Source organism: Odontesthes bonariensis, chromosome 8 (assembly GCF_027942865.1).
Source record: "Odontesthes bonariensis isolate fOdoBon6 chromosome 8, fOdoBon6.hap1, whole genome shotgun sequence".
In the NCBI taxonomy this organism is placed as follows: domain Eukaryota; kingdom Metazoa; phylum Chordata; class Actinopteri; order Atheriniformes; family Atherinopsidae; genus Odontesthes; species Odontesthes bonariensis.
The window spans coordinates 23,812,457-23,836,675 of NC_134513.1; the positions used below are offsets into that span (position 1 = coordinate 23,812,457).

The 24,219-nt window shown below is 40.9% G+C and overlaps 3 non-coding genes across 3 annotated transcripts; all 3 read right to left on the reverse strand.

Annotated features, from left to right (window-relative positions):
* Nucleotides 1–1,675: 1,675 nt before the first annotated feature.
* Nucleotides 1,676–1,764, reverse strand: trnay-gua (transfer RNA tyrosine (anticodon GUA)). Its single transcript is given in 2 exon segments — nt 1,676–1,711; nt 1,728–1,764. It is a non-coding gene; the product is annotated as a tRNA-Tyr (tRNA).
* A 14,559-nt stretch (nt 1,765–16,323) lies between these two features.
* trnai-gau (transfer RNA isoleucine (anticodon GAU)) lies at nt 16,324–16,395 on the reverse strand. The gene has a single exon. It is a non-coding gene; the product is annotated as a tRNA-Ile (tRNA).
* A 6,048-nt stretch (nt 16,396–22,443) lies between these two features.
* trnai-gau (transfer RNA isoleucine (anticodon GAU)) lies at nt 22,444–22,515 on the reverse strand. Its single transcript has one exon. It is a non-coding gene; the product is annotated as a tRNA-Ile (tRNA).
* Nucleotides 22,516–24,219: the final 1,704 nt, after the last annotated feature.

The following is a 24,219-nucleotide window of genomic DNA, read 5'->3' on the forward strand; positions in this document are numbered from 1 at the left end:
GCAATCTATCGACAGTACATTGAAAGACATAAATGAAACACTGAAGTCACAGAATAAATGCTGAAAGAAATCCTTGTTCTCCTTTCTTTTTTCCTTGAATAACAGAATGCTTACCGAAAGTCAGAATAGCTGAATAAGTTCCTCTCTCCTCCTGAGCGCTCTTGGCTGTGCAGGCTGGTGGTAGGGATCTCTGGGTGCGGGGTCCTCTGGATGTACATCTGGAAATGGCACTCCATTTTTTTGGGCAATGTTATGGAGATCCCCGCATGCAATAATAATATTGCATACCTTTTCGGGCGGATAGGGTTCCCCCCGCAGCCGAGAGACAGATCCAGCTTTAGGAGCCCTATACACCTCTCCACAGTGGCACGCGTGCGCGAATGCGCAGTGTTAAAGCCCCTCTCCTGTTCGGTGTGAGGGTGCACGGTTGAATAATGAGCCATCACTCTTCCGATTACGGAGTTGTACTTGTTTAATTTATTTAATTTGCGTTTATGTTTATGTTTATATTTATGTTGAAGTCAAATAAAACATGGGCCTTCTTTAAAGTGATAAGTCTGTAATTTTAACCTAGGGATTTGTTGCGACTCCTGAGCACGCACTAGTGACGCTGCTGTATTGCAGTCACCGCAAGTCAAAATGGAAAAGTGCGTACACGGCCTCAGACCTGTCGTGGCGATTTCATCTTTCCTGCGCTCACGATGGATTTGATAAATGCCAACCTTTGCGCAGAAAAGAACGTACACACGACCTACGCACGTTTTTCGTCTTACGCAAGTTTGATAAATGAGGGCCATTGAGTCCACAGACAAAATGGACGAACCAGAGTTTAATGAGTCCACAACTGGTTAATTTCAAGACGCCTCCGCGCGTCTCCGTGCAAGACACTGAGATACACTGAAAAACAAGCCCTTGCACTACCAAATAAGATTTGATATGAGACATTCGTACAGTCAGACCATATCTTTTGGCTTAACGCCTGGACAATTGGCCTTGAATCTTCTTTAAAAGTAAGGGACTATCTCTCCAAGAGCAGAAAGGATTTCATAGGGCAATTGGACACAGACTTTCTCCAGAAGATGCATCTTTCTGTAAATTAGACACGAACCTGACGACAGAAATAAAGAGTTCTTTTGTTCGACTGAGTTCTTGTCAGCAGACTCCTTCATCACTCGTTTTTTACACCGGTTCGGCGATTCTCCTCTCTATCAAATTCACTTCAGTATCCCAAGGATAGCATATGTAGCTCTGCGGCATGTGGCTGGCAGGCATGTTTTTTTTTTGTGTTTGGAGCAAAATCATTGACAGCAGAGATAAAGAGGAAGACGAGCTTTCCTTACGGTGTGGGGTCAGCTACATGTGTTGCAAGACGACACACTGTGAGGTATCTTTGGGGCGTAAGTGAGCTGGGATACCCAGGGAGTGGAAGGTTTAAAGCGATCCTGTTGTATAGGTGTGGGAGAAGTGAGAGGCTAAAACCAGCGTGCCGAGCTAGCCAGGAGTTGAACCTAGAATCTTCTGATCCGTAGTCAGACGCTTTATCCATTGCGCCACTAGCCCTTAGCACATCTGATAGAGAGTAGAACAGTCTTTCGTAAAACAGCATATTCCAAAAGCTTTGAAAGGAGTTTCGGAGTTGGCCAAAAAGAGCCTCTGTGCACAAAAGCTTGGCACATCATTCGAGCCGGAATTGAACCAGCGACCTAAGGATAACTGTTGTTGGGCACCTACAGTCCTCCGCTCTACCAACTGAGCTATCGAAGGGAGCAAAGCCAACATCCTTTTCATGAATCCTGTATGAATGCATGAAACCAGGCTTAAGATACGTATCATGTCTGTTAAGGGACGGGGAAAGAAAGAGGAAGAAGAAAGCGGCTGATCCCAGAGTCGAGAGTTCGATCCCAACAGTCGCATACTATGTTTTAATGAAACGGCTCAAACTATAGTATTGTTTTAAAGTATGTAAAAGTATATAAAGTATGTAAATTTCCTAATGCACTTTCTGAGTGAAGTGAGTGATAAATTGTTCCTAGTTTACGCATAAAATTATTACTAATATTTCAGAATCAATAGCAGCTCATATTTATTCACAGTAAAAGATCATAGACCTTATCTGTTTTTAAAGAACCAAATATTTATTTGTCAACAACAAAAAGAGTGAATTAAACCATTTTTTAACCTCAAAAAAACTAAAAACTGTGAACAAACTTAGCATTTACTTGCAACAAATTTTAAACAGTTGGACTTTGTACACAATCACAATAACAAAAAACAAGTAGTATCATCACTAAATAAGATGAATAACCCTCTGTGAAATAAATTAAAAGATTGAGAGGTCTGAAACAGCAGTAACTATATACAATAAAAAAAAGTTTGTAAATGCTAAAAAAGTATAAATGAGTACATACTTATGTCTTCTTTTTAATTTCTTCCAGCCACTGCTCTTTAGTTAGAGTTTCACCAGAGGGACAGTAAATTTGCCCTCTATATTGGCTGTGTCCTGTTTCAGCAATTCTGAACTGCCCGCATTTTTTGCACGTGTTGTGTAAAACTTTGCGGGTCAGTTTTCGGGGTGCTCTATTAGGGTGAGTGGAGCCTGCTATGGGAGCCGGAGCAGGGGCCAGAGGAGGGACCAAAACAGGAGCCAGAGCAGGAGCATGTGGAGGAGTGGCAGAGAACGTCCAAAAACTCTGTGTCTGTAGAGTAGAGGGGATAACACGAACCTGTGAGGCCACTGGAGCAATTGTCATTACCTGAGGCCTTTTGGGTGGAGCAGGGAGAAGCTGCTGCTGTCCTGGTGGATTTGTATCATCTGTAAATTGCAGCTTTCTTTTTAATTTGGCCTGTCCCACAGTGTTAGGTGGTAAACTGTAAATATGTATTGGTTCTGAATGTGGTATGGCATAATGGGGACGTATATTGGCGGGGAGAAGTGGGTCAGCAGCTACAGAAAACCGGCTTGGAAGGTTTAGCCCTTGTTGCACCACAGCCGTTTCCTGCCTTTTCACCCTTTGATTGTGCCACTGAACCAGGGTGGTGTAGCTCACATCCACCAGCTGCAAGGTAGTCTGCTGCATGATCGCTCTGTTTGCTAAAATGAGCTGCCTGATCTTTCTGTAGTCCTGAAGGATCAGATCCCATCTTGAGAATGTGCCTGTCCCTCTTTTTTTTGGACTACGATGGATCCTGCAGAGGCGAACAAAGATGGGCTCCACTAGGCGGCAGCAGTCTGGCCATTGGGCAGATGGGGCTGTGGTTGTTAAGGCATGACGCTTCACACTTTCCACCCCAGGGGTAAATTCCTGCCTCTTTTTGGGGGACCTAAACCTCCCAGTTAGTGCTGGGCGGTATACCGGTTCACACCGAATACCGGTTTATAATTTCATTATGATATGAATCTATAATATACCGCCATACCGGTGTATTTGATTACACAACGGGGGGAACGCTGCGTCGCGCGACATTGTTTGAGACGGGACCCTTTTCAGTGTTGCGCTTCTAAACACGCATGTTTACTGTCTGGGTGCGAGGTGGTAATAAGCACTTGCGTTACGCGAAGGTGAAGGTGGATAGGATAGACATGGAAAGTTCCGAAATCGAAGCTGCAGAACTAGTAGAACATGCTGACATAGAAGAACTTGTGCCAAAAAAAGGAGCCGGTGTTCTGTCGATTTCTCCTACTTGTCGAGAATTGCTACTTTGTGGTTTTGCGCATGCGCCGAGCCGATTTTCTAAGTTTCGTTTTCACGCCTATAATGTTTTGCTACCCTGCGTCTTGGTGTGTAACTGTAACATCCTCAAAATCCTGATTATTTTCTCTTTTGGAAGACATGCAAAGTAATAAAACACTTATCGTATTAACAAGCAGTTAGCTTAACATGCACAAATGGGGTGTCTGAAATATGACGCATATTTGAGCATGTTGAATAAGTGGAAGGTGCCTATGAAAGTTACGTTATCCAAGAGGCAGCGGCTTTTCTCTCTCACAATAAATACACAATTTTTCTCTTCTATATAAAAACATTAATTAATAACAGCGATGCTGTTTTTAGGAATGGAAGAAAACTGGACTACAGTTCACAAGTACCTTTCTGATGGACACTTCTGTCTTTATTTAGGTGACTCTGCTCCATCATTGTCATGAATGCATTGAGAACAGGGGGAGCATTATTTGACAGCGTGTTATTGGATTATCAAAATGTGCTACCCTCTTAAATAAATCAATTTCACTACACTTTTTATAATTACACACATGAGAGACAAAAAAAACGTACTTTATTTGATATACAGAGGTAAAAAACCATAAAGTAGCATTTTTTGATAGGGTAGCACAAATCGATAGACAAGCCTATCGGTTTTTGCGGCGGTAGCATTTCTCGACGAAGTAGCACAAATCAAGAGAACACCGTGTCTGCAGTTTGGAAGTTTTTTGGTTTAAAAAAATACGACGTCGACCAAACAACCATTTTATGCAAGTGTTGTTGGGCTACAGTTGTCACTGGAGGTGGCAACACGAGCAATTTGCTCCATCACCTTAGCCGTAAGCATGTCTTAGAATATCAAGAATGCATGAAGTTAAGGTCAGCACCCGCCACATCAGCAGGTAACACGGGGAAAGCAAAAGAAAAGTCGAGCCAAATGTCACTTCAAGACGCACAGTAAAAGTTCTGTATTTTGACTGCAATTGTGTTTGCATTCCGATTCCTCACTTCATTAGAATCATGAGTAGCACTTCTTTGTAAACAGCATCATTTTGTGGGGCGTTATTCTATGACGGTAAAATAGACCATCCTGAGTTAATCTACTGCAGTAATTCTGTTCTCAATCTGTAGAAAATGCTGTGAACACCTAATTATGCATGAAAAAAAATACCGTGATATACCGTGGAACCGTGATACCGTGAAAAAATACCGTGATATGTATTTTTGGTCATACCGCCCAGCACTAACACCAAACTAGTTTGAATTAAAGGGATAATCCAAAGTAAAATGCACTTTAGGTCAATTTACGGGATGTTGGGAGTACATACGTTGAGTTGACATCAAAATAATTTAATTCTGATGTGTTTTGAGAATTTTGATTTCACCGTTTTCAGCCAAAAGTCGTTAGCCTGGAGGAGAGTGGGGCATATGGTATCGCCGCTACAAAACGCTATTTTTACACCTCTTCTACAGCTCCAAACAACATAACACTTACGTGGTAGTGAGTAGAGGGTCCCTAAATCCAAACCAAAGTGTCCCGAGGTCTTCATGTGGTCGGATAGAGAGTCCAGAATGAATTTAATAAAGCCAGTATCTTTCCGGAAATGCTCCTGCTGCAGCTGGCATCTTCAGCGTAAAGTCCGTATAGTAGAGAGCCGAGTGTGGAGTAACACGCTCTGGAAATTCACAATTTCGTTGCCGTTTTTTTTTTACAAACATAGTCCAGTATTTCTTTCGAAAGCCAGGATGGGAACAAACACGCACCATAACTCCAAAAGTTTGCTCCGCTGTTTGTTCAACAATCTGCTCACACACCTCTCCTTCTTCTGTGATGGTCACTCCAGTCACGCAAAAGACGTCTTCAGTAAACAGGAGGCTAGGTCACGCGAGACGTAAGGTCACGTGACATTTTATAAAATTCCAACCTGTTAGTAAGCTAGGCTTTGCTGTTGCATACAACTTCATTTCACTTTCGAAAGAAATACTGGACAATGTTTGTAAAAAAAAACGGCAACGAAATTGTGAATTTCCAGAGCGTGTTACTCCACACTCGGCTCTCTACTATACGGACTTTACGCTGAAGATGCCAGCTGCAGCAGGAGCATTTCCGGAAAGATACTGGCTTGATTAAATTCATTCTGGACTCTCTATCCGACCACATGAAGACCTCGGGACACTTCTGTTTGGATTTAGGGACCCTCTACTCACTACCACGTAAGTGTTATGTTGTTTGGAGCTGTAGAAGAGGTGTAAAAATAGCGTTTTGTAGCGGCGATACCATATGCCCCACTCTCCTCCAGGCTAACGACTTTTGGCTGAAAACGGTGAATTGACCTCTGGGTTATGGGCCCAGCACGCTTATGCTGCGCCACTCTGCTACACACCTCAGATGGGACTCTAACCCTCAATTCCTGGCTTAGAAGGCCAGTGCCTTATCCATTAGGCCACTGAGGCTCTTCTGCTGCATCACTCTGCTATACACCTCAGATGGGACTCGAACCCACAATCCCTGGCTTAGGAGACCAGTGCCTTATCCACGTGACTATTCAAAATAAAAAACACAACTTAAAGAAATCGGGTAAACGATCCTCTAATCCATTTGACAAAATTGAAAGATTTCAGTCTTTTGACACAATAATTATTTTTTCTTACTTATATCAGAAAAGTGGACTTTGGAGAACACTCATGTGCACATCAAACTAGTTTGAATTAAGAGATGTAGAAAGGGTTTCAGAGTTGGTCAAGTGTCAATTGTGATGCTATGAATTTTACATCATCTTTTCCAGGTTTTTTTAACGAGATATGTTGAGTTTGATTTGAAAATTTATACATAGCAGAGGATGGTTTAGGTCCATAGACCTCTGGGTTATGGGCCCAGCACACTTCTGCTGCATCCACTCTGCTACACACCTCTGATGGGACTAAAACCCACAATCCCTGGCTTAGGAGGCCAGTACCTTATCCATTAGGCCACTGAGGCTCTTCTGCTGCATCACTCAGCTATACACCTCAGATGGGTCTCGAACCCAAAATCCCTGGCTTAGGAGGACAGTGCTTTATCCACGTGACTATTCAAAATAAAAAACAAAACTAAAAGAAATCGGGTAAACGATCCTCTCATCCATTTAACAAAAGTGAAAGATTTCAGTCTTTTGACACAATAATTATTTTTTCTTACTTATATCAGAAAAGTGGACTTTGAAGAACACTCGTGAGCACACGAAACGAGTTTGAATTAAGAGTGTGTAGAAATGGTTTCAGAGTTGGTCAATTGTTAATTGTGATTATGCTGAATTTTACATTATCTTTTCCAGGTTTTTTTAATGAGAGATGTTGAGTTTGATTTGAAAATTTGTACATAGCAGAGGATGGTTTCAGTCCATCAACCCCTGGGTTATGGGCCCAGCACGCTTCCGCTGCGCCACTCTACTACACACCTCTGATGGGACTTGAACCCACAATCCCTGGCTTAGGAGGCCAGTGCCTTATCCATGTCACTATTCAAAATAACATACTTAATAAAAAGAAATCGGGTAAACGATCCTCTAATCCATTTAACAAAAGTGAAAGATTTCAGTCTTTTGACACAAAAATAATTTTTTCTTACTTATATCAGAAAAGTGGACATTGGAGAACACTCATGAGCACACCAAACTAGTTTGAATTAAGAGTGTGTAGAAAGGTTTTCAGAGTTGGTCAAGTGTTAATTGTGATTATGCTGAATGTTACATCATCTTTTCCAGGTTTTTTTAATGAGATATGTTGAGTTTGATTTGAAAATTTATAGATAGCAGAGGATGGTTTCGGTCCATCGACCTTTGGGTTATGGGCCCAGCACGCTTATGCTGAGCCACTCTGCTACACACCTCAGATGCGATTTGAACCCACAATCCCTGGCTTAGGAGGCCAGTGCCTTTTCCACGTCACTATTCAAAATAACATACTTAATAAAAAGAAATCGGGTAAACGATCCTCTAATCCATTTAACAAAAGTGAAAGATTTCAGTCTTTTGACACAATAATTATTTTTTCTTACTTATATCAGAAAAGTGGACATTGGAGAACACTCATGAGCACACCAAACTAGTTTGAATTAAGAGTGTGTAGAAAGGTTTTCAGAGTTGGTCAATTGTTAATTGTGATATTGCTGAATGTTAAATCATCTTTTCCAGGTTTTTTTTAATGAGAGATGTTGAGTTTGATTTGAAAATTTATACATAGCAGAGGATGGTTTCGGTCCATCGACCTCTGGGTTATGAGCCCAGCACGCTCCTGCTGCGCCACTCTGCTATACACCTCTGATGGGACTAAAACCCACAATCCCTGGCTTAGGAGGCCAGTACCTTATCCATTAGGCCACTGAGGCTCTTCTGCTGCATCACTCTGCTATACACGTCAGATGGGACTCGAACTCACAATCCCTGGCTTAGGAGACCAGTGCCTTATCCACGTGACTATCCAAAATAAAAAACACAACTTAAAGAAATCGGGTAAACGATCCTCTAATCCATTTGACAAAATTGAAAGATTTCAGTCTTTTGACACAATAATTATTTTTTCTTACTTATATCAGAAAAGTGGACTTTGGAGGACACTCATGTGCACACCAAACGAGTTTGAATTAAGAGTGTGGAAAGGTTTTCAGAGTTGGTCAAGTGTTAATTGTGATTATGCTGAATGTTACATCATCTTTTCCAGGTTTTTTTAATGAGATATGTTGAGTTATATTTGGAAAATTATAGATAGCAGAGGATGGTTTCGGTCCATCGACCTTTTGGTTATGGGCCCAGCACGCTTCTGCTGCGCCACTCTGCTACACACCTCAGATGGGATTTGAACCCACAATCCCTGGCTTAGGAGGCCAGTGCCTTATCCACGTGACTGTTCAAAATAACATACTTAATAAAAAGAAATCGGGTAAACGATCCTCTAATCCATTTAACAAAAGTGAAAGATTTCAGTCTTTTGACACAATAATTATTTTTTCTTACTTATATCAGAAAAGTGGACATTGGAGGACACTCATGAGCACACCAAACTAGTTTGAATTAAGAGTGTGGAAAGGTTTTCAGAGTTGGTCAAGTGTTAATTGTGATTATGCTGAATGTTACATAATCTTTTCCAAAGAAATCGCGTTAACAATCCTCTAATCTATTTTACAAAAGTGAAAGATTTCAGTCTTTTGACACAATTATAATTTTTTCTTACTTATATCAGAAAAGTGGACATTGGAGAACACTCGTGAGCACACCAAACGAGTTTGAATTAAGAGTGTGTAGTAAGGCTTTCAGAGTTGGTCAAGTGTTAATTGTGATTATGCTGAATGTTACATAATCTTTTCCAAAGAAATCGCGTTAACAATCCTCTGATCTATTTTACAAAAGTGAAAGATTTCAGTCTTTTGACACAATAATAATTTTTTCTTACTTATATCAGAAAAGTGGACATTGGAGAACACTCGTGAGCACACCAAACGAGTTTGAATTAAGAGTGTGTAGAAAGGCTTTCAGAGTTGGTCAAGTGTCAATTGTGATGCTATGAATGTTACATCATCTTTTCCAGGTTTTTTTAATGAGATATGTTGAGTTTGATTTGAAAATTAATACATAGCAGAGGATGGTTTCGGTCCATCGACCTCTGGGTTATGGGCCCAACATGCTTCCACTGCGCCACTCTACTACACACCTCAGATGGGACTCGAACCCACAATCCCTGGCTTTGGAGGCCAGTGCCTTATCCACGCGACTATTCAAAATAAAAAACACAACTTAAAGAAATCGGGTAAACGATCCTCTAATCCATTTAACAAAAGTGAAAGATTTGAGTCTTTTGACAGAATAATTGTTTTTTCTTACTTATATCAGAAAAGTGGACTTTGGAGAATACTCATGTGCACAACAAACTAGTTTGAATTAAGAGTGTGTAGAAAGGCTTTCAGAGTTGGTCAAGTGTCAATTGTGATGCTATGACTGTTACATCATCTTTTCCAGGTTTTTTTAAATAAGATATGTTGAGTTTGATTTGAAAATTTATACATAGCAGAGGATGGTTTCGGTCCATCGACCTCTGGGTTATGGGCCCAACATGCTTCCGCTGCGCCACTCTACTACACACCTCTGATGGGACTCGAAACCACAATCCCTGGCTGAGGAGGCCAATGCCTTATCCATTAAGCCACTGAGGTTCTTCTGCTGCATCACTCTACAACACACCTCAGATGGGACTCGAACCCACAATCCCTGGCTTTGGAGGCCAGTGCCTTATCAACGTCCATCCATCCATCCATTATCTATACCGCTGAATCCGTCGATCGGGTCGCGGGTGGGCTGGAGCCTATCCCAGCAGTCAATGGGCGAGAGGCGGGGTACACCCTGGACAGGCCGCCAGTCCATCACAGGGCCACATAGAGACATACGAGACAAACAACCATGCACGCTCACTCCTAAGGACAATTTAGAGATGCCAATCAACCTAACATGCATGATTTTTTGGACAGTGGGAGGAAGCCAGAGTACCCGGAGAGAACCCACACATACACGGGGAGAACATGCAAACTCCACACAGAAAGGCCCCAGCTGGGTGTTGAACCTGGAACCTTCTTGCTGTGAGGCGACGGTGCTAACCCTTATCAACGTGACTACTCAAAATAAAAAACACATCTAAAAGAAATCGGGTAAACGATCCTCTCATCCATTGAACAAAAGTGAAAGATTTCAGTCTTTTGACACAATAATTCTTTTTTCTTACTTATATGAGAAAAGTGGACATTGGAGGACACTCGTGTGCACACCAAACGAGTTTGAATTAAGAGTGTGTAGAAAGGTTTTCAGAGTTGGTCAAGTGTCAATTGTGATGCTATGAATGTTACATCATCTTTTCCAGGTTTTTTTAAATAAGATATGTTGAGTTTGATTTGAAAATTTATACATAGCAGAGGATGGTTTCGGTCCTTCGACCTCTGGGTTATCAGCCCAGCACGCTTCCGCTGCGCCACTCTGCTACACACCTCAGATGGGACTCGAACCCACAATCCCTGGCTTAGGAGGCCAGTGCCTTATCCACGTCACTATTCAAAATAAAAAACACAACTAAAAGAAATCGGGTAAACGATCCTCTCATCCATTTAAGAAAAGTGAAAGATTTCAGTCTTTTGACAATAATTATTTTTTTTACTTATATCAGAAAAGTGGACATTGGAGAACACTCATGAGCACACCAAACGAGTTTGAATTAAGAGTGTGCAGAAAGGTTTTAAGAGTTGGTCAAGTGTTAATTGTGATTATGCTGAATGTTACATCATCTTTTCCAGGTTTTTTTAATGAGATATGTTGAGTTTGATTTGAAAATTTATAGATAGCAGAGGATGGTTTCGGTCCATCGACCTCTGGGTTATGGGCCCAGCACGCTTCCGCCGCGCCACTCTGCTACACACCTCAGATGGGATTGGAACCCACAATCCCTGGCTTAGCAGGCCAGTGCCTTATCCACGTGACTATTCAAAATAACATACAAAATAAAACGAAATCGGATAAACGATCCTCTAATCCATTTAACAAAAGTGAAAGATTTCAGTCTTTTGACACAATAATTCTTTTTTCTTACTTATATCAGAAAAGTGGACTTTGGAGAACACTCGTGTGCACAACAAACTAGTTTGAATTAAGAGTGTGTAGAAAGGCTTTCAGAGTTGGTCAAGTGTCAATTGTGATGCTATGAATGTTACATCATCTTTTCCAGGTTTTTTTAATGAGATATGTTGAGTTTGATTTGAAAATTTATACATAGCAGAGGATGGTTTCGGTCCATCGACCTCTGGGTTATGGGCCCAGCACGCCTCCGCTGCTCCGCTCTGCTACACACCTCAGATAGGACTAAAACCCACAATCCTTGGCTTAGGAGGCCAGTGACTTACCCATTAGGGCTCTGAGGCTCTTCTGCTGCATCACTCTGCTATACACCTCAGATGGGTCTCGAACCCACAATCCCTGGCTTAGGAGGCCAGTGCCTTATCCATGTGACTATTCAAAATAACATACTTAATAAAAAGAAATCGGGTAAACGATCCTCTAATCCATTTAACAAAAGTGAAAGATTTCAGTCTTTTGACACAATAATAATTTTTTCTTACTTATATCAGAAAAGTGGACATTGGAGAACACTCATGAGCACACCAAACTAGTTTGAATTAAGAGTGTGTAGAAAGGTTTTCAGAGTTGGTCAAGTGTTAATTGTGATTATGCTGAATGTTACATCATCTTTTCCAGGTTTTTATAATGAGAGATGTTGAGTTTGATTTGAAAAGTTATAAAATAGCAGAGGATGGTTTCGGTCCATCGACCTCTGGGTTATGGGCCCAGCACGCTTCCGCTGCGCCACCCTGCTACACACCTCAGATGGGATTTGTACCCACAATCCCTGGCTTAGGAGGCCAGTGCCTTTTCCACGTGACTATTCAAAATAACATACTTAATAAAAAGAAATCGGGTAAACGATCCTCTAATCCATTTATCAAAAGTGAAAGATTTCAGTCTTTTGACACAATAATTATTTTTTCTTACTTATATCAGAAAAGAGGACATTGGAGGACGCTCGTGTGCACACCAAACGAGTTTGAATTAAGAGTGTGTAGAAAGGTTTTCAGAGTTGGTCAAGTGTCAATTGTTATGCTATGAATGTTACATCATCTTTTCCAGGTTTTTATAATGAGAGATGTTGAGTTTGATTTGAAAATTTATAGATAGCAGAGGATGGTTTCAGTCCATCGACCTTTGGGTTATGGGCCCAGCATGCTTCTGCTGCGCCACTCTGCTACACACCTCAGACGGGACTCGAACCCACAATCCCTGGCTTAGGAGGCCAGTGCCTTTTCCACGTGACTATTCAAAATAACATACTTAATAAAAAGAAATCGGGTAAACGATCCTCTAATCCATTTATCAAAAGTGAAAGATTTCAGTCTTTTGACACAATAATTATTTTTTCTTACTTATATCAGAAAAGAGGACATTGGAGGACACTCGTGTGCACACCAAACGAGTTTGAATTAAGAGTGTGTAGAAAGGTTTTCAGAGTTGGTCAAGTGTCAATTGTTATGCTATGAATGTTACATCATCTTTTCCAGGTTTTTATAATGAGAGATGTTGAGTTTGATTTGAAAAGTTATAAAGTAGCAGAGAATGGTTTCTGTCCATCGACCTTTGGGTTATGGGCCCAGCACGCTTCTGCTGCGCCACTCTGCTACACACCTCTGATGGGACTTGAACCCACAATCCCTGGCTTAGGAGGCCAGTGCCTTATCAACGTGACTATTCAAAATAAAAAACACATCTAAAAGAAATCGGGTAAACAATCCTCTCATCCATTGAACAAAAGTGAAAGATTTCAGTCTTTTGACACAATAATTCTTTTTTCTTACTTATATCAGAAAAGTGGACATTGGAGGACACTCGTGTGCACACCAAACGAGTTTGAATTAAGAGTGTGTAGAAAGGTTTTCAGAGTTGGTCAAGTGTCAATTGTGATGCTATGAATGTTACAACATCTTTTCCAGGTTTTTTTAGTGATAGATGTTGAGTTTGATTTGAAAATGTATACATAGCAGAGGATGGTTTCGGTTCATCGACCTCTGGGTTATGGGCCCAGCACGCTTCCGCTGCGCCACTCTGCTACACACCTCAGATGGGACTCGAACCCACAATCCCTGGCTTAGGAGGCCAGTGCCTTATCCACGTCACTATTCAAAATAAAAAACACAACTAAAAGAAATCGGGTAAACGATCCTCTCATCCATTGAACAAAAGTGAAAGATTTCAGTCTTTTGACACAATAATTCTTTTTTCTTACTTATATCAGAAAAGTGGACATTGGAGAACACTCATGAGCACACAAAACGTGTTTGAATTAAGAGTGTGTAGAAAGGTTTTCAGAGTTGGTCAAGTGTTAATTGTGATTATGCTGAATGTTACATCATCTTTTCCAGGTTTTTTTAATGAGATATGTTGAGTTTGATTTGAAAATTTATAGATAGCAGAGGATGGTTTCGGTCCATCGACCTCTGGGTTATGGGCCCAGCACGCTTCCGCTGCGCCACTCTGCTACACACCTCTGATGGGACTTGAACCCACAATCCCTGGCTTAGGAGGCCAGTGCCTTATCCATGTCACTATTCAAAATAAAAAACACAACTAAAAGAAATCGGGTAAACGATCCTCTCATCCATTGAACAAAAGTGAAAGATTTCAGTCTTTTGACACAATAATTATTTTTTCTTACTTATATGAGAAAAGTGGACATTGGAGGACACTCGTGTGCACACCAAACTAGTTTGAATTAAGAGTGTGTAGAAAGGTTTTCAGAGTTGGTCAATTGTGATTATGCTAAATTTTACATCATCTTTTCCAGGTTTTTTTAACGAGAGATGTTGAGTTTGATTTGAAAATTTATACATAGCAGAGGATGGTTTCAGTCCATCTACCTCTGGGTTATGGGTCCAACACACTTTTGCTGCGCCACTCTGCTACACACCTCAGATGGGACTCGAACCCACAATCCCTGGCTTAGGAGGCCAGTGCCTTATCCACGTCACTATTCAAAATAAAAAACACAACTAAAAGAAATCGGGTAAACGATCCTCTCATCCATTGAACAAAAGTGAAAGATTTCAGTCTTTTGACACAATAATTCTTTTTTCTTACTTATATCAGAAAAGTGGACATTGGAGGACACTCGTGTGCACACCAAACGAGTTTGAATTAAGAGTGTGTAGAAAGGCTTTCAGAGTTGGTCAAGTGTCAATTGTGATGCTATGAATGTTACATCATCTTTTCCAGGTTTTTTTAATGAGATATGTTGAGTTTGATTTGAAAATTTATACATAGCAGAGGATGGTTTCGGTCCATCGACCTCTGGGTTATGGGCCCAGCACGCTTCCGCTGCGCCACTCTGCTACACACCTCAGATGGGACTTGAACCCACAATCCCTGGCTTAGGAGGCCAGTGCCTTATCCACGCGACTATTCAAAATAAAAAACACAACTTAAAGAAATCGGGTAAACGATCCTCTAATCCATTTAACAAAAGTGAAAGATTTGAGTCTTTTGACAGAATAATTGTTTTTTCTTACTTATATCAGAAAAGTGGACTTTGGAAAACACTCGTGTACACAACAAACGAGTTTGAATTAAGAGTGTGTAGAAAGGCTTTCAGATTTGGTCAAGTGTCAATTGTGATGCTATGAATGTTACATCATCTTTTCCAGGTTTTTATAATGAGATATGTTGAGTTTGATTTGAAAATTTATACATAGCAGAGGATGGTTTCGGTCCATCGACCTCTGGGTTATGGGCCCAGCACGCTTCCGCTGCGCCACTCTGCTACACACCTCAGATGGGACTTGAACCCACAATCCCTGGCTTAGGAGGCCAGTGCCTTATCCACGCGACTATTCAAAATAAAAAACACAACTTAAAGAAATCGGGTAAACGATCCTCTAATCCATTTAACAAAAGTGAAAGATTTGAGTCTTTTGACAGAATAATTGTTTTTTCTTACTTATATCAGAAAAGTGGACTTTGGAGAATACTCATGTGCACAACAAACTAGTTTGAATTAAGAGTGTGTAGAAAGGCTTTCAGAGTTGGTCAAGTGTCAATTGTGATGCTATGACTGTTACATCATCTTTTCCAGGTTTTTTTAAATAAGATATGTTGAGTTTGATTTGAAAATTTATACATAGCAGAGGATGGTTTCGGTCCATCGACCTCTGGGTTATGGGCCCAACATGCTTCCGCTGCGCCACTCTACTACACACCTCTGATGGGACTCGAAACCACAATCCCTGGCTGAGGAGGCCAATGCCTTATCCATTAGGCCACTGAGGTTCTTCTGCTGCATCACTCTACAACACACCTCAGATGGGACTCGAACCCACAATCCCTGGCTTTGGAGGCCAGTGCCTTATCAACGTCCATCCATCCATCCATTATCTATACCGCTGAATCCGTCGATCGGGTCGCGGGTGGGCTGGAGCCTATCCCAGCAGTCAATGGGCGAGAGGCGGGGTACACCCTGGACAGGCCGCCAGTCCATCACAGGGCCACATAGAGACATACGAGACAAACAACCATGCACGCTCACTCCTAAGGACAATTTAGAGATGCCAATCAACCTAACATGCATGATTTTTTGGACAGTGGGAGGAAGCCGGAGTACCCGGAGAGAACCCACACATACACGGGGAGAACATGCAAACTCCACACAGAAAGGCCCCAGCTGGGTGTTGAACCTGGAACCTTCTTGCTGTGAGGCGACGGTGCTAACCCTTATCAACGTGACTACTCAAAATAAAAAACACATCTAAAAGAAATCGGGTAAACGATCCTCTCATCCATTGAACAAAAGTGAAAGATTTCATTCTTTTGACACAATAATTCTTTTTTCTTACTTATATGAGAAAAGTGGACATTGGAGGACACTCGTGTGCACACCAAACGAGTTTGAATTAAGAGTGTGTAGAAAGGTTTTCAGAGTTGGTCAAGTGTCAATTGTGATGCTATGAATGTTACATCATCTTTTCCAGGTTTTTTTAATGAGATATGTTGAGTTTGATTTGAAAATTTATACATAGCAGAGGATGGTTTCGGTCCATCGACCTCTGGGTTATCAGCCCAGCACGCTTCCGCTGCGCCACTCTGCTACACACCTCAGATGGGACTCGAACCCACAATCCCTGGCTTAGGAGGCCAGTGCCTTATCCACGTCACTATTCAAAATAAAAAACACAACTAAAAGAAATCGGGTAAACGATCCTCTCATCCATTTAAGAAAAGTGAAAGATTTCAGTCTTTTGACAATAATTATTTTTTTTACTTATATCAGAAAAGTGGACATTGGAGAACACTCATGAGCACACCAAACGAGTTTGAATTAAGAGTGTGCAGAAAGGTTTTAAGAGTTGGTCAAGTGTTAATTGTGATTATGCTGAATGTTACATCATCTTTTCCAGGTTTTTTTAATGAGATATGTTGAGTTTGATTTGAAAATTTATAGATAGCAGAGGATGGTTTCGGTCCATCGACCTCTGGGTTATGGGCCCAGCACGCTTCCGCCGCGCCACTCTGCTACACACCTCAGATGGGATTGGAACCCACAATCCCTGGCTTAGCAGGCCAGTGCCTTATCCACGTGACTATTCAAAATAACATACAAAATAAAACGAAATCGGATAAACGATCCTCTAATCCATTTAACAAAAGTGAAAGATTTCAATCTTTTGACAATAATTATTTTTTTTACTTATATCAGAAAAGTGGACATTGGAGAACACTCATGAGCACACCAAACGAGTTTGAATTAAGAGTGTGCAGAAAGGTTTTAAGAGTTGGTCAAGTGTTAATTGTGATTATGCTGAATGTTACATCATCTTTTCCAGGTTTTTTTAATGAGATATGTTGAGTTTGATTTGAAAATTTATAGATAGCAGAGGATGGTTTCGGTCCATCGACCTCTGGGTTATGGGCCCAGCACGCTTCCGCCGCGCCACTCTGCTACACACCTCAGATGGGATTGGAACCCACAATCCCTGGCTTAGCAGGCCAGTGCCTTATCCACGTGACTATTCAAAATAACATACAAAATAAAACGAAATCGGATAAACGATCCTCTAATCCATTTAACAAAAGTGAAAGATTTCAGTCTTTTGACACAATAATTCTTTTTTCTTACTTATATCAGAAAAGTGGACTTTGGAGAACACTCATGTGCACAACAAACTAGTTTGAATTAAGAGTGTGTAGAAAGGCTTTCAGAGTTGGTCAAGTGTCAATTGTGATGCTATGAATGTTACATCATCTTTTCCAGGTTTTTTTAATGAGATATGTTGAGTTTGATTTGAAAATTTATACATAGCAGAGGATGGTTTCGGTCCATCGACCTCTGGGTTATGGGCCCAGCACGCCTCCGCTGCTCCGCTCTGCTACACACCTCAGATAGGACTAAAACCCACAATCCTTGGCTTAGGAGGCCAGTGACTTACCCATTAGGGCTCTGAGGCTCTTCTGCTGCATCACTCTGCTATACACCTCAGATGGGTCTCGAACCCACAATCCCTGGCTTAGGAGGCCAGTGCCTTATCCATGTGACTATTCAAAATAACATACTTAATAAAAAGAAATCGGGTAAACGATCCTCTAATCCATTTAACAAAAGTGAAAGATTTCAGTCTTTTGACACAATAATAATTTTTTCTTACTTATATCAGAAAAGTGGACATTGGAGAACACTCATGAGCACACCAAACTAGTTTGAATTAAGAGTGTGTAGAAAGGTTTTCAGAGTTGGTCAAGTGTTAATTGTGATTATGCTGAATGTTACATCATCTTTTCCAGGTTTTTATAATGAGAGATGTTGAGTTTGATTTGAAAAGTTATAAAATAGCAGAGGATGGTTTCGGTCCATCGACCTCTGGGTTATGGGCCCAGCACGCTTCCGCTGCGCCACCCTGCTACACACCTCAGATGGGATTTGTACCCACAATCCCTGGCTTAGGAGGCCAGTGCCTTTTCCACGTGACTATTCAAAATAACATACTTAATAAAAAGAAATCGGGTAAACGATCCTCTAATCCATTTATCAAAAGTGAAAGATTTCAGTCTTTTGACACAATAATTATTTTTTCTTACTTATATCAGAAAAGAGGACATTGGAGGACGCTCGTGTGCACACCAAACGAGTTTGAATTAAGAGTGTGTAGAAAGGTTTTCAGAGTTGGTCAAGTGTCAATTGTTATGCTATGAATGTTACATCATCTTTTCCAGGTTTTTATAATGAGAGATGTTGAGTTTGATTTGAAAATTTATAGATAGCAGAGGATGGTTTCAGTCCATCGACCTTTGGGTTATGGGCCCAGCATGCTTCTGCTGCGCCACTCTGCTACACACCTCAGACGGGACTCGAACCCACAATCCCTGGCTTAGGAGGCCAGTGCCTTTTCCACGTGACTATTCAAAATAACATACTTAATAAAAAGAAATCGGGTAAACGATCCTCTAATCCATTTATCAAAAGTGAAAGATTTCAGTCTTTTGACACAATAATTATTTTTTCTTACTTATATCAGAAAAGAGGACATTGGAGGACACTCGTGTGCACACCAAACGAGTTTGAATTAAGAGTGTGTAGAAAGGTTTTCAGAGTTGGTCAAGTGTCAATTGTTATGCTATGAATGTTACATCATCTTTTCCAGGTTTTTATAATGAGAGATGTTGAGTTTGATTTGAAAAGTTATAAAGTAGCAGAGAATGGTTTCTGTCCATCGACCTTTGGGTTATGGGCCCAGCACGCTTCTGCTGCGCCACTCTGCTACACACCTCTGATGGGACTTGAACCCACAATCCCTGGCTTAGGAGGCCAGTGCCTTATCAACGTGACTATTCAAAATAAAAAACACATCTAAAAGAAATCGGGTAAACAATCCTCTCATCCATTGAACAAAAGTGAAAGATTTCAGTCTTTTGACACAATAATTCTTTTTTCTTACTTATATCAGAAAAGTGGACATTGGAGGACACTCGTGTGCACACCAAACGAGTTTGAATTAAGAGTGTGTAGAAAGGTTTTCAGAGTTGGTCAAGTGTCAATTGTGATGCTATGAATGTTACAACATCTTTTCCAGGTTTTTTTAGTGATAGATGTTGAGTTTGATTTGAAAATGTATACATAGCAGAGGATGGTTTCGGTTCATCGACCTCTGGGTTATGGGCCCAGCACGCTTCCGCTGCGCCACTCTGCTACACACCTCAGATGGGACTCGAACCCACAATCCCTGGCTTAGGAGGCCAGTGCCTTATCCACGTCACTATTCAAAATAAAAAACACAACTAAAAGAAATCGGGTAAACGATCCTCTCATCCATTGAACAAAAGTGAAAGATTTCAGTCTTTTGACACAATAATTCTTTTTTCTTACTTATATCAGAAAAGTGGACATTGGAGAACACTCATGAGCACACAAAACGTGTTTGAATTAAGAGTGTGTAGAAAGGTTTTCAGAGTTGGTCAAGTGTTAATTGTGATTATGCTGAATGTTACATCATCTTTTCCAGGTTTTTTTAATGAGATATGTTGAGTTTGATTTGAAAATTTATAGATAGCAGAGGATGGTTTCGGTCCATCGACCTCTGGGTTATGGGCCCAGCACGCTTCCGCTGCGCCACTCTGCTACACACCTCTGATGGGACTTGAACCCACAATCCCTGGCTTAGGAGGCCAGTGCCTTATCCATGTCACTATTCAAAATAAAAAACACAACTAAAAGAAATCGGGTAAACGATCCTCTCATCCATTGAACAAAAGTGAAAGATTTCAGTCTTTTGACACAATAATTATTTTTTCTTACTTATATGAGAAAAGTGGACATTGGAGGACACTCGTGTGCACACCAAACTAGTTTGAATTAAGAGTGTGTAGAAAGGTTTTCAGAGTTGGTCAATTGTGATTATGCTAAATTTTACATCATCTTTTCCAGGTTTTTTTAACGAGAGATGTTGAGTTTGATTTGAAAATTTATACATAGCAGAGGATGGTTTCAGTCCATCTACCTCTGGGTTATGGGTCCAACACACTTTTGCTGCGCCACTCTGCTACACACCTCAGATGGGACTCGAACCCACAATCCCTGGCTTAGGAGGCCAGTGCCTTATCCACGTCACTATTCAAAATAAAAAACACAACTAAAAGAAATCGGGTAAACGATCCTCTCATCCATTGAACAAAAGTGAAAGATTTCAGTCTTTTGACACAATAATTCTTTTTTCTTACTTATATCAGAAAAGTGGACATTGGAGGACACTCGTGTGCACACCAAACGAGTTTGAATTAAGAGTGTGTAGAAAGGCTTTCAGAGTTGGTCAAGTGTCAATTGTGATGCTATGAATGTTACATCATCTTTTCCAGGTTTTTTTAATGAGATATGTTGAGTTTGATTTGAAAATTTATACATAGCAGAGGATGGTTTCGGTCCATCGACCTCTGGGTTATGGGCCCAGCACGCTTCCGCTGCGCCACTCTGCTACACACCTCAGATGGGACTTGAACCCACAATCCCTGGCTTAGGAGGCCAGTGCCTTATCCACGCGACTATTCAAAATAAAAAACACAACTTAAAGAAATCGGGTAAACGATCCTCTAATCCATTTAACAAAAGTGAAAGATTTGAGTCTTTTGACAGAATAATTGTTTTTTCTTACTTATATCAGAAAAGTGGACTTTGGAAAACACTCGTGTACACAACAAACGAGTTTGAATTAAGAGTGTGTAGAAAGGCTTTCAGATTTGGTCAAGTGTCAATTGTGATGCTATGAATGTTACATCATCTTTTCCAGGTTTTTATAATGAGATATGTTGAGTTTGATTTGAAAATTTATACATAGCAGAGGATGGTTTCGGTCCATCGACCTCTGGGTTATGGGCCCAGCACGCTTCCGCTGCGCCACTCTGCTACACACCTCAGATGGGACTTGAACCCACAATCCCTGGCTTAGGAGGCCAGTGCCTTATCCACGCGACTATTCAAAATAAAAAACACAACTTAAAGAAATCGGGTAAACGATCCTCTAATCCATTTAACAAAAGTGAAAGATTTGAGTCTTTTGACAGAATAATTGTTTTTTCTTACTTATATCAGAAAAGTGGACTTTGGAGAATACTCATGTGCACAACAAACTAGTTTGAATTAAGAGTGTGTAGAAAGGCTTTCAGAGTTGGTCAAGTGTCAATTGTGATGCTATGACTGTTACATCATCTTTTCCAGGTTTTTTTAAATAAGATATGTTGAGTTTGATTTGAAAATTTATACATAGCAGAGGATGGTTTCGGTCCATCGACCTCTGGGTTATGGGCCCAACATGCTTCCGCTGCGCCACTCTACTACACACCTCTGATGGGACTCGAAACCACAATCCCTGGCTGAGGAGGCCAATGCCTTATCCATTAGGCCACTGAGGTTCTTCTGCTGCATCACTCTACAACACACCTCAGATGGGACTCGAACCCACAATCCCTGGCTTTGGAGGCCAGTGCCTTATCAACGTCCATCCATCCATCCATTATCTATACCGCTGAATCCGTCGATCGGGTCGCGGGTGGGCTGGAGCCTATCCCAGCAGTCAATGGGCGAGAGGCGGGGTACACCCTGGACAGGCCGCCAGTCCATCACAGGGCCACATAGAGACATACGAGACAAACAACCATGCACGCTCACTCCTAAGGACAATTTAGAGATGCCAATCAACCTAACATGCATGATTTTTTGGACAGTGGGAGGAAGCCGGAGTACCCGGAGAGAACCCACACATACACGGGGAGAACATGCAAACTCCACACAGAAAGGCCCCAGCTGGGTGTTGAACCTGGAACCTTCTTGCTGTGAGGCGACGGTGCTAACCCTTATCAACGTGACTACTCAAAATAAAAAACACATCTAAAAGAAATCGGGTAAACGATCCTCTCATCCATTGAACAAAAGTGAAAGATTTCATTCTTTTGACACAATAATTCTTTTTTCTTACTTATATGAGAAAAGTGGACATTGGAGGACACTCGTGTGCACACCAAACGAGTTTGAATTAAGAGTGTGTAGAAAGGTTTTCAGAGTTGGTCAAGTGTCAATTGTGATGCTATGAATGTTACATCATCTTTTCCAGGTTTTTTTAATGAGATATGTTGAGTTTGATTTGAAAATTTATACATAGCAGAGGATGGTTTCGGTCCATCGACCTCTGGGTTATCAGCCCAGCACGCTTCCGCTGCGCCACTCTGCTACACACCTCAGATGGGACTCGAACCCACAATCCCTGGCTTAGGAGGCCAGTGCCTTATCCACGTCACTATTCAAAATAAAAAACACAACTAAAAGAAATCGGGTAAACGATCCTCTCATCCATTTAAGAAAAGTGAAAGATTTCAGTCTTTTGACAATAATTATTTTTTTTACTTATATCAGAAAAGTGGACATTGGAGAACACTCATGAGCACACCAAACGAGTTTGAATTAAGAGTGTGCAGAAAGGTTTTAAGAGTTGGTCAAGTGTTAATTGTGATTATGCTGAATGTTACATCATCTTTTCCAGGTTTTTTTAATGAGATATGTTGAGTTTGATTTGAAAATTTATAGATAGCAGAGGATGGTTTCGGTCCATCGACCTCTGGGTTATGGGCCCAGCACGCTTCCGCCGCGCCACTCTGCTACACACCTCAGATGGGATTGGAACCCACAATCCCTGGCTTAGCAGGCCAGTGCCTTATCCACGTGACTATTCAAAATAACATACAAAATAAAACGAAATCGGATAAACGATCCTCTAATCCATTTAACAAAAGTGAAAGATTTCAATCTTTTGACAATAATTATTTTTTTTACTTATATCAGAAAAGTGGACATTGGAGAACACTCATGAGCACACCAAACGAGTTTGAATTAAGAGTGTGCAGAAAGGTTTTAAGAGTTGGTCAAGTGTTAATTGTGATTATGCTGAATGTTACATCATCTTTTCCAGGTTTTTTTAATGAGATATGTTGAGTTTGATTTGAAAATTTATAGATAGCAGAGGATGGTTTCGGTCCATCGACCTCTGGGTTATGGGCCCAGCACGCTTCCGCCGCGCCACTCTGCTACACACCTCAGATGGGATTGGAACCCACAATCCCTGGCTTAGCAGGCCAGTGCCTTATCCACGTGACTATTCAAAATAACATACAAAATAAAACGAAATCGGATAAACGATCCTCTAATCCATTTAACAAAAGTGAAAGATTTCAGTCTTTTGACACAATAATTCTTTTTTCTTACTTATATCAGAAAAGTGGACTTTGGAGAACACTCATGTGCACAACAAACTAGTTTGAATTAAGAGTGTGTAGAAAGGCTTTCAGAGTTGGTCAAGTGTCAATTGTGATGCTATGAATGTTACATCATCTTTTCCAGGTTTTTTTAATGAGATATGTTGAGTTTGATTTGAAAATTTATACATAGCAGAGGATGGTTTCGGTCCATCGACCTCTGGGTTATGGGCCCAGCACGCCTCCGCTGCTCCGCTCTGCTACACACCTCAGATAGGACTAAAACCCACAATCCTTGGCTTAGGAGGCCAGTGACTTACCCATTAGGGCTCTGAGGCTCTTCTGCTGCATCACTCTGCTATACACCTCAGATGGGTCTCGAACCCACAATCCCTGGCTTAGGAGGCCAGTGCCTTATCCATGTGACTATTCAAAATAACATACTTAATAAAAAGAAATCGGGTAAACGATCCTCTAATCCATTTAACAAAAGTGAAAGATTTCAGTCTTTTGACACAATAATAATTTTTTCTTACTTATATCAGAAAAGTGGACATTGGAGAACACTCATGAGCACACCAAACTAGTTTGAATTAAGAGTGTGTAGAAAGGTTTTCAGAGTTGGTCAAGTGTTAATTGTGATTATGCTGAATGTTACATCATCTTTTCCAGGTTTTTATAATGAG